The 10,819-nt window shown below is 43.0% G+C and overlaps 1 protein-coding gene across 5 annotated transcripts in view; it reads left to right on the top strand.

Moving 5' to 3' along the window:
* EXOC2 (exocyst complex component 2) overlaps positions 1-10,819 on the top strand; it is a 125,470-nt gene that overhangs the window by 3,563 nt on the left and 111,088 nt on the right. Inside the window, exon 1 of one of the 5 annotated variants that reach the window (XM_010852997.1) lies at positions 10,549-10,572. The exons of the other annotated variants lie outside the window; for them this stretch is intronic. The gene's annotated coding sequence lies outside the window, so the exon portion shown is untranslated. Of the gene's footprint in view, positions 1-10,548; positions 10,573-10,819 lie in introns of those variants that run through there. 5 annotated transcript variants of the gene reach the window in all.

The raw sequence follows: 10,819 nt of genomic DNA, 5'->3' as shown, positions 1-10,819 counted from the left end.
CCAGTCTGTTGTTCCATGTCCAGTTCTAACTGTTGCTTCCTGACCTGCATACAGGCTTCTCAAGAGGCAGGTCAGGTGGTCTGGTATTCCCATCTCTTTCAGAATTGTCCACAGTTTATTGTGATCCACACAGTCAAAGGCTTTGGCATAGTCAATAAAGCAGAAATAGATGTTTTTCTGGAACTGTCTTGCTTTTTCCATGATCCAGTGGATGTTGGCAATTTGATCTCTGGTTCCTCTGCCTTTTGTAAAACCAGCTTGAACATCTGGAAGTTCATGGTTCACATATTGCTGAAGCCTGGTTTGGAGAATTTTGAGCATTACTTTACTAGCATGTGAGATGAGTGCAATTGTGTGGTAGTTTGAGCATTCTTTGGCATTGCCTTTCTTTGGGATCGGAATGAAAACTCTGACCTTTTCCAGTCCTGTGGCCACTGCTGAGTTCCTTTAATACTGTTTGTGGCATTTAAGACTGGGGTGGACTATACATTTTGGATTAAGTTTTGGTTTTGGTGTTAGTGGTTCCTTCTGCTTGCTCTTTCCCACTTACAGCTTGGTGCCAGTATGGAAAGGACGGTGGACTGCGGGACTCAGGAAGCCTGGATCTTTGTTAGAATGTAAGCTGCACAGTGTAGGTCCTTGGCCCAACCTAGGGTGTGCCTGCCGTAGGGTAGCTCTCAGGAGTCCTGCAACCCTGAAGAGCTGGCCCTCTGCCTCTTGCCAATGGCCTGTTTTTGGCAAGGTTGGCCTTTAGTTTTGCTTCTGTGAATTGTTTAGGACCTTATCCGCTTGTAAAGTGCTGTGATTAGGCAGGGGGTGTATGATAACTTTTGTTGCATTATTGTTGTTCAGTTGCTCAGTTGTGTCCGACTCTTTGCAACCCAATGGACTCCACCGTGCCAGCCCTCCCTGTCCTTCACCATCTCTCAGAGTGTACTCAAACTCATGTCCATTGAGTCGGTGATAGCATCCAACCATCTCATCCTCTGTCATCCCCTTCTCCTCCTGCCCTCAATCTTTTCCAGCATCAGGGTCTTTTCCAATGAGTTAGCTCTTTGAATCAGGTGGCCAATTTATTGGAGCTTCAGCATCAGTCCTTCCAATGAATATTCAGGGTTTATTTCCTTTATGATTGACTGGTTTGATCTCCTTGCTGTCCTCTAATGAGTCTTCTCCAACTTCACAGTTCAAAAGCGTCAGTTCTTCAGCACTCAGCCTTCTTCATGGTCCAATTCTCACATCCATATAGGACTTCTGGAAAAACCATAGCTTTGACTATGTGGACTTTTGTCCTCAAAGTGATGTCTCTGCTTTTTAAAGCACTGTCTAGGTTTTTCATAGTTTTTCTAACAAGCATCAGGCATCTTTTAATTTCATGGGTGCAGTCACTGTCTGCAGTGATTTTGGAGTCCATGAAAATGAAATCTGTCACTATTTCCATTTGTTTCCCCATCTCTTTGCCATGAAGTGATGGGACAGATGTTTATGTCGTGTCCTCAGCAGTGGCCTTTCTTCTACAGTTTGTGCCTGCCTTCTTCTCTGTTTCAGCACCTGACTGGGAAAGGTCACCTGATCCCTTGTTTTGTTCACATTTCTTGTCTGCATTCAGATAAAAATTCTTCCATACTAAATAGTTTTAAAAAAGTGCTTTAATCCTTTAAAATTGATTTAAATCCTTTTAATCCTGTTTTTGGGCTTACATTTTCTGCTTTTTCTCCCCTAATGCCACTACTTGTTATGTTTTTCTATGTATCTTTAGTCTGAAGTTATGTAAAAAACCATTTACTGTCTTTTATTGTACCAGTAAGTCTTTTGGAAAATTAAAGATTGTGCCACAGTGAAATACGGAAAAAATTCAGAATTAAAGTTTTCTGACCTCTGTTACAGAAACACTTCACATTCGTGTAGTGTGCTTCATTAAAGGAAAAGAGGAAGGCAGGTTAAAATCAACGGTAATATAAATCTAAAAGAATGTGCCCTTATTTAAGTATTTATTATAGATTATAAGAAAACGTATCGGTCTTTATCTTAATGAAAGGCTTTTATAATGGTAATTTTCTCTTTTGACCTGTGATGGACAGGAGGTTAATTGATGGTAAATGGATGCTTTGTTAATCCTTCATCAGCTACTAAATTGGTTGGGGGAGTGCAGGTCAAGGCCACACCGGGCCTGGCGGCGTGTGTTCTCAGGAACCCGCACTTCACGGCGGCGCGCCCCGCCCCCGCCCGTCTCCCTCTCCCCTCCCTCCCTCCGGAGTGACACTGGTGGACGCCCCTCCCCTCCGCCCGTCTCCTCCTGCCTTCCCCTCCCCCCAGTGACAGCTGGTGGACGTTGCGTGCGAGTTGAGCTGGCGCTGTGTGGTCCGAGTGTGTGGTCTCCCTCAGCCGAGAGGCTGCTAACAGGCTGGATGGGAGGGAGGACGACTGTTTACGTTGCTTCAGATGCCGGGACTGAGCCCAGAGCTCCTCCTAAGCCGGCTCCGCTGCCGCAGCTTCATCCTTCACAGCTGGGCTGCAGCCTCCTCCGGAGGCGTCTCCCCGTTTGATCCCCAGGCTCAGAAATGATGGCGCTGCTGAGTGCGGCGGGATTTTGCTTTCACTGTGTCAAGATTTGTGGCCTTGGGGAAGTTTCTTTTGAGGTAGAGCTAGGCAGTTAAAGCAGAAGTTTTAAGATAAGTGACGAAGTTGATGCATTTTTAGAAATTGGGAAAGGTATTATGTAAAATTTGGGTCAAATTAATCCAGCTCTACTCATGTAAAGGAATCTGGGAGTTAAGTGACATTCTGTCATGTTTAACAATTTCAATAAAAGTGACCAGTTTAAACTGACAGTTGATTCCTTGACCTTTTTTGAAAATCTACAGTGATTTTGGCATACCCATTTACTGTAGTTATATTTGTTAACAGTCATATTGACCTATTCATAGTAAAGATTACACAAGTAAAGACTACGTAGTAAAGATCTGACAAGTCAAGACTATCAAAAAAAAAGAGACAACAGGCCCCATATGGAAGTACTTGTGCTGAGCCCATGTCACCATGGGACAAATGAAACTTTGTTTTTATGCAGTAATATAAATTTAGGACAATATCTTTTTCCCCTAATTTTTTCATTGTAAATAATTGAGCAATAGTTTCTCAATTGCATTCCTCAATCATTCCTGAACATTCTCGCAGAGAAGGTTAAGTGTCTTGTGATTTAGGTGAGCACAGGTGGACTGGTGGTGGTGTTGGGTTTTCCACTTTTCACTTCTTCCTCTTCCCAGCAGTCTTGCTGGGATGGAGTTAGTGTTGCCAATGCCTGTTAGGAAGGAAAGGCTGGGCCATTGACACTTGCCAGAGGAGCTCATGTAGGTGGCTGGTTGTTCTGCTTTTCCTGCTGATGTTAACCCTGAGCTTCGGTAAATGATCTGAGAAGAAAAGCCTCCCTCCTGTCCCTTGCTTGCTTTCCATCCTGGCCTTGAAAATGAAAGGCTGTCAGTCGTGTCCGACTCTTTGTGATCCCATGGACTACACAATCCGTGGGATTCTCTTGGCCAGAATACTGGAGCAGGTAGTCATTCCCTTCTCTAGGGAATCTTTCCAACCCCGGGATCTAACCCAAGTCTCCGTATTGCAGGCAGATTCTTTACCGTCTGAGCCACAATCAGAAGATTTTAGAAGTTAGCTATGTCAGAAGTTTTTTTTTTTTTTTTTTTTTAAGTGCTGCAATCCTATATTTCCTCTTTGTGTCCTTTTTTGAGGGGTTCTGTGTTTGTGGTGATAGTGATAACCTGATGCTCCCAGGAATTCTTAAGCACAGTTAGCGTATCCCTTTACAGAATCACACACTGAAGTGTTTATGGGTAAGACGGTGTACCTGGGATTTGCTTTAAAGCGCTCACTGAAAACGGCGTAAACATGTTGAGGAGGAGATGTGGTTGAAAATGGACAAAATGGGAATGGGGAGGTTCCTTATGCTGGGCTCTGTTCTTTTACGTATGTTTAAAATTTCCATGATAAAAATTAAAAAAAATCACATGGAGAATCGAATATCGTGGCCCAGAGGCCTGGTTTTGAATCTCAACTCTGCTGCTCTCTACCTGTGACTGTGGACAAGCTAATCTCTAATGTCTTACCATTACTAATCAAACTGTTCAGCATTTTAGAATGCTAAACTTTTTCTGTACATTCTAAAAATCAATATATATATAAACTATATAGTAACATATTTACCAGTGTATAGATTATCTAATTATTAATTTTATTAAAACGGAATTATATTTTTTTATTTGCAAAAGTTGAAAGTGCTCATATAAATTACTAGCTTAGAGGTTGAATTTCCGTTCAATTGATTGCAGGAAACAAGAGTCAGTCACTTCTTGCCAGCTTTGGGGCACTTTTCTAGGACTTTCTAGGCCCACTTTGAGGAAGCTGATACTCTTCAAACACAGCTGGCTGAGGTGGCCGGCCTGTTTCCTGCATCTGGACCTGCAGGTTGGCTGTGGCCCCAGGGGCCAGGAAGGACAGTGGTGCTTGCCCGGTGTCACTCCTGGGGGTCCCAGGCCTCCAAGGTCAGGACCAGGCTTACCTGTTCCTGGAGGCTCTCTGGGGCTTCCCTAGTAACTCAAGGCTCTCTGTGCTGAGCTGCTGCCAGCTGGGCAGGTTTTGCTCTTTCTTCACAACAGGGTCTTGTCCAGGAAGGTCGCTTGCTATGCAGGCTGCAGCTTTTCTAAACATCTGGTCAGGAAGCTATCCCGTGGAAGCTTTGTGTATTGTGTTATGTGTGTGTATACACACCTACATCCATATATATGTGTGTATAGGTATTTTTGGTTGTTTAGTTGCTAAGTTTATGTATTTAGTTGCTAAATACATGTATTATAAAAGTTACAATATATAAGTACATGTAATATGTATATATAAAAATATATATATAATTTAAAATTTATAGAAAAGGTTTCTGGCAGTAAGTATTCTGAAATGACAAATATTTAGCTAAATATGTGTGTGTGTGTGTGCACGCACACGCGTATGCCTACCTATGTCTTTTTTTTTTTTAACCACTTTGTTTAAATGTTCTCTTGGTCTTGCATTCTTTTCAGAACATTTAGAGTATCACCCTATCAGCTAATTCGTGGCATCACTTTGAGGCCAATCACTTCAGTTCAGTTCAGTCGCTCAGTCTTGTCTTACTCTGCGACCCCATGGCCTGCAGCATGCCAGACCTCCCTGTCCATCACCAACTCCGGAGTTTACTCAAACTCATGTGCACCCAACCATCTCATCCTCTGTCGTCCCCTTTCTTCCCACCTTCAATCTTTCCCAGCATCAGGGTCTTTTCCAGTGAGTCAGTTCTTCACATCAGGTGGCCAAAGTATTGGAGTTTCACCTTCAGCATCAGTCCTTCCAATGGATATTCAGGACTGGTTTCCTTCAGGATAGACTGGTTGGATCTCCTTGCAGTCGAAGAGACTCTCAAGAGTCTTCTCCAACACCACAGTTCAAAAGCATCAATTCTTCAGTGCTCAGCTTTCTGTATAGTCCAACTGTCACATCCGTACATGACTACTGGTAAAACCATAGCTCTGATTACACGGACCTTTGTTGGCAAAGTTGGACCAATCACTTAGCTTAAAGGAAAGGAGTTAGAGTGTAGACATTATGAGCTTTTTCAGCTTTCCACACTAGAAGTAGAAAAGCCACTGAAGCATCCTGTGTTGTGTGTGTGCTCTGTCATGTCCGATGCTCTGCAACCCACGGACTGTAGCCCGCCAGGCTCCTCTGTCCACGGGATTCTCCAGGCAGGAACACTGGAACGGCTTGCCATTTCCTTCTCCAGGGGATCTTCCCAACCTAGAGACTGAACCCACATCTCTTAGTTTTCTGCACTGGCAGGCAGATTCTTTACCACTGGCAACACCTGGGAAGCCCTGAAGCATCCTACAGGTTTTGATTTCTAATAAAGTAAATATTAATTGCTATCACTTACATAAACCAAAGGCCCTTTGGGGGGTACCCCCTCTCTTTTTTAAAAAAGAGTTTAAGGGGTCTTGTGACCAAAACAGAAAACCACTGTGGATTATCTCCAGCTACTGTTGGCCCGTTTCTCGCTGTGACCTCATAAGGAACTACTGTTAGAAACCACTTTAAAGGGTTTTTGTTGTTGTTGTTTTCTTATTCAGCATACAGTTTAGGGGACAGGGTGGAGGGGTGGAGGGATGAACATGGGGGGTGGGGTCTAGGTAGCAGGTAGGTGAGTCTCCTTTGCATGAGGGCCTCTCTGTGGAACGACGTGAAACAATAGTGACTGAGACTCTTCCAGTATTAAACAATCTGTAGATCCAGGAAGCTTGGAGAAGACCAGGCAGGATCAGTGCTAGAAAATCTGCATTTGACCATGTTACATTCAAACCGCAGAGAATCACAAAGAGAACATCTTGAAGTAAGCCAGAGGAAAAAAATCCTTACCTGTGGGGCATCAAGAGTGAGAATTATATTGGATTAGAACAAATTAACTAAGTGTTCAGTCCAGACAGATAGAAAAGCAAAATAAAATACAAGGAAGAGGAATGAACACATGTTGAAGTTGTCAGAAATGAATTAGTAATGTTGTTCCTGAAAAAGAAGATAGAATGTATAGCTTACATCAGGACTGTTATAAAAGGTCATTAAAACAAAGTCTTGATGAGTTGAGCCACGAAGAGACGTTTACAGATGCTCAAGGCAATGAAGAACACAATAGAACCATGGCTCTGGGAGAAAGTAGTGTGATAGTCAACTTGAAAATCAGAACAAAATAACTGACTTTCTGAAAAATACACTAAAATTGTCTTAAGATTTATAAACTGTAGACCCAGAATCATTCAGGTTTATAAACCACAGACCCAGAATCATGGTTAGGGTTAGGGCTTCTCTTTTGTCTCAACTGGTAAAGAATCTGCCTCTGCCTTCAATGTGGAAGACCTGGGTTCGATCCCTGGGTTGGGAAGATCCCCTGGAGAAGGGAAAGGCTACCCACTCCAGTATTCTGGCTTGGAGAATTCTGTGGACTGTGTAGTCCACGGGGTTGCAAAGAGTTGGACACAAACGAGCGACTTTCACTTTCATGATCATGAAGGAAATAATCATACCCAAATAATACCCAGATCACACCCAATAATTATACCCAACATGGTACTAGAATGAGATGGTTTTATAGGCCAGTGGTTTTTCCTGTGGTCATGTATGGATGTGAGAGTTGGACTGTGAAGAAGGCTGAGCGCCGAAGAATTGATGCTTTTGAACTGTGGTGTTGGAGAAGACTCTTGAGAGTCCCTTGGACTGCAAGGAGATCCAACCAGTCCCTTCTGAAGGAGATCAGCCCTGGGATTTCTTTGGAAGGAATGATGCTAAAGCTGAAACTCCAGTCCTTTGGCCACCTCATGCAAAGAGTTGACTCATTGGAAAAGACTCTGATGCTGGGAGGGATTGGGGGCAGGAGGAGAAGGGGACGACAGAGGATGAGATGGCTGGATGGCATCACCGACTTGATGGACAGGAGTCTGGGTGAACTCCGGGAGTTGGTGATGGACAGGGAGGCCTGGCGAGCTGCGATTCATGGGGTCGAGAGGAGTTGGACACGACTGAGCGACTGAACTGAACTGAACTGAGTCATTAAAAGAGATGAGTATGTGGGAAGATTCAACGTTGTAGATATTTTAACTGTTCTGAAATTACCCAGAAATTCTGTGTAATTGATACATTTGTTCATTTAACAAGTAATGTGTTAAGCATTCATTGTATGACACTCTGTTCTGCATTCTGGGTATACAGCAGTATATGGGGCAGACAAAACCCCTTCTCTACTGGAACTTGAGTCAGTAGACACAGACGAAAAAATAATAAAGTGTTTCAGGGTGGTGATACTTCCCATCCAGATCCTGGTAGGATTAGTTTTACAATGAAATAAAATATTTTAGAGTTCATCTGGACCAGTATCTGTGTGCTCTGGCTAAGGTAACTTGTTAAAGATTACTCGTACTGTCAGACAATTGATTATAAAGTAAAATTATGTCACGGGTGCAAATTAGATCAGTAGGATGAAAGACGGTGCAGAAGCAGACTTGAAACGAGAACTTGCGTCAGTGATGAGAGTGGCATTCAGGTCAGTGGGGGAGCTGGGTTATTTGGTGAGAACTTGCGTCAGTGATGAGAGCGGCATTCAGGTCAGTGGGGGAGCTGGGCTATTTGGTGAGATGGTATTGTGGTCAGCCAGCTATTCTCAGTACTCTAAAATGGATTCCAAATGAGTTAGATAATCTTAAAGGTAAAACAGCATTAAAATAAGAGGACTTGACTTTGAATGCGTGACTGTAGAGTAGCAAAGAAAAGGTCAGTAGGCTTGCTGTTAAAAGACTAAAAATCTCTGGAGGGCCAAGAGCACCGTTGTTATTGTTTAGTTGCCAAGTCATGCCTGACTCTCTTTCAGCCTCATGGACTGTCTGTAGCTCCTCTGTCCATGGGATTTCCCAGGCAAGAATACTGGAGTGGGTGGCCATTCCCTTCTCCAGGGGATCTTCCTGACCCAGGGATTGATGGAACCTGCATCTCCTGCTTGGCAGGTGGGTTCTGTATTGCTGCAGCACCTGGGAAGCCCTCAGGAGCACCATAAGCAACGTGAAGAACAGTAGTGACTGGGAGACTTGGGCAGTGTGGCAGGGAGTGAGCATTCGCGTTAGAGGTTTGTAATTAAGGGAGTTAAACCTGATAAAAAGGTGCAAAGGGGTTGAAGATGGGATCACACACAGTGTAGGTTGAAACTGTCGCTTGTGCTTTGCCTGTCAGATAGCTGCAGGTTAGACGGGCTGCTGCCGCCCACCATTGCTGGTGGGAGGGTGTATGATAGTGTGCAGGCCAGTTTGGTATTCATGTCACACTCTTTGGCAGCAATCCCTCTTTGAATGTTTTGAAAGGAAATATTAATAGCTGGGTAAATGTGCAAAAATCTTTTGTGGTCAAGTGTTCATTGTTATGGTCCAATAACAAAAAATCAGAAGCCATCTGAATGCCGTTTTGATGATGTACCCATACAGTGGAATACTGAGGAGCCTGAAACTAGTGTAGATTTGTATTTACAGACCTGGGCGGAGACTGGGCCCAGTGGGTTCCCTGGTGGGTAGAGCAGATTCCTGAGTATCTTCTGCAGGGTCCTGGGGGTCCTTGAGCTGATGCCAGCCCACCACTGGGTGGGGCCCATGGCTGACAGGGCTGGGTGCAGGCTCCAGGGCACCCCAAAGCTGGTGTTGGCTCACGGTGGGCAGAGCTGGGGCCCAGCGCTGCTTATTCACACAGGGATTCAAAGAAACAGTCAAGTTGATGTGGACCAAGATGTTTTTATGGGTAATTTATGTAAACCAAATTCCCTTGTTTTCCCCATGGTATTCCAGTATTCTATTTAGAAAATAATTCTTATTGCTTTATTAGTTTAAGAAGAGGAAGAAGAGATCATAAAAGGCTAGTACAGTGAGTTAAAATCTTGTGAAGAGGGGAGGTTCATATTCTTTGACTTTGAATGTTCATTTGTTAATAAGGCAATAAACACTAACTTGGCAGCCTTTATTTTTACATACTCAGTAAATTCCCACAATTCTATTTCTATCAGTAATGAATAATTTCCTACTAGATTTGGTGATAAAATACTTTGTTAATTTATTTTACTTGCTGATTTCTGAATTCCTTTCCTGGTGTTTTGAAAAGAACACAGAAACACAAGACCTAGGCAAGTCCCATGAAGTCTGGCTCCTGCAGTCTGCTTTGGTTTTGAATAGATTCTAATTCTTGCAGGTTATAATATAGGACAATTAAACTGTTGTTTTCAAAAGTAGTGTCTTAAAATTAATAATGCATAACCATTTCAGAGTGAAAGTTTAAGCTTTGTGAAGCTGTTTACTTTCCGATTCCTGAGTTATACTCAAGTGCTTGGTGAATATTTTCAAAGCTGTTTGTGAAGATTGTTTTAAAAACTACTTTTAATGCTTTAAAATTCCTTGACCTTGTGGGCATTTTTATAGACCTTAAATGAAAGGTAAAAAATGCAAAACAGATCTTTAACACAGAAAATTATAAGATCTGTATTTTTTTTATTGTGCCATCACACAGAAATGACATATCATGCTTGTTTCTAGTATCTTTTCCACATTTTCCTTTGGTTTATTAATTAAATGAGAATTTCTACGCTATAGTTAAATTCTCTCTTTTTACCTAAATGATACATCCCCTCTCCTTCCTTCCCTCTCTCTGTTCATCTCTTTCTCTGTTTCTTCTTTAATGAAACTGGGGAAATGAAAAAAACCTGTGGTTTGTCTTTAAAAATGAATAATTGCATATTTTAGTCTGTGGTAACTGTTATTACGGTTTGTTGCTGTTGTTCAGTTGCTAAGTTGTGTCCTACTCTTTTGCGACCCCATGGACTGTAGCCTGCTAGGCTCCTCTGTCCCTGGAATTCTCCAGGCAAGAATACTGGAGTGAATTGTTACTTCTTTCTCCAGGGAATCTCCCCAACCCAGGGATTGTACCTGCGTCTCACGTCTCTTATGACTCCTACAGTAGCAGGTGGGTTCTTTACTGTCTGAGCCACCAGGGAAGCCCATTATAGTGGTTTACTTTTAATAATTTATTTCTAGAAGTATCTGTAAAAGCTCTGCAGCCTAGACAGTAAAGTTATATTGCAAAGATAACTTTGGATTCTTTGCAATATAACTTTCAGAAATGAAAGGGATAATTAGGCTATCAGATTGTCTGGGCTCTCGCGGCCGCGGCGGCAACGGCGGTCGGTGCTGCGCTAGCGGCGGGGCGGCTC

This window comes from Bison bison, unplaced genomic scaffold (assembly GCF_000754665.1).
Source record: "Bison bison bison isolate TAMUID 2011002044 unplaced genomic scaffold, Bison_UMD1.0 scf7180017864321, whole genome shotgun sequence".
Taxonomy (NCBI): Eukaryota; Metazoa; Chordata; class Mammalia; order Artiodactyla; family Bovidae; genus Bison; species Bison bison.
This window is presented reverse-complemented; position numbering and strand designations above follow the sequence as displayed.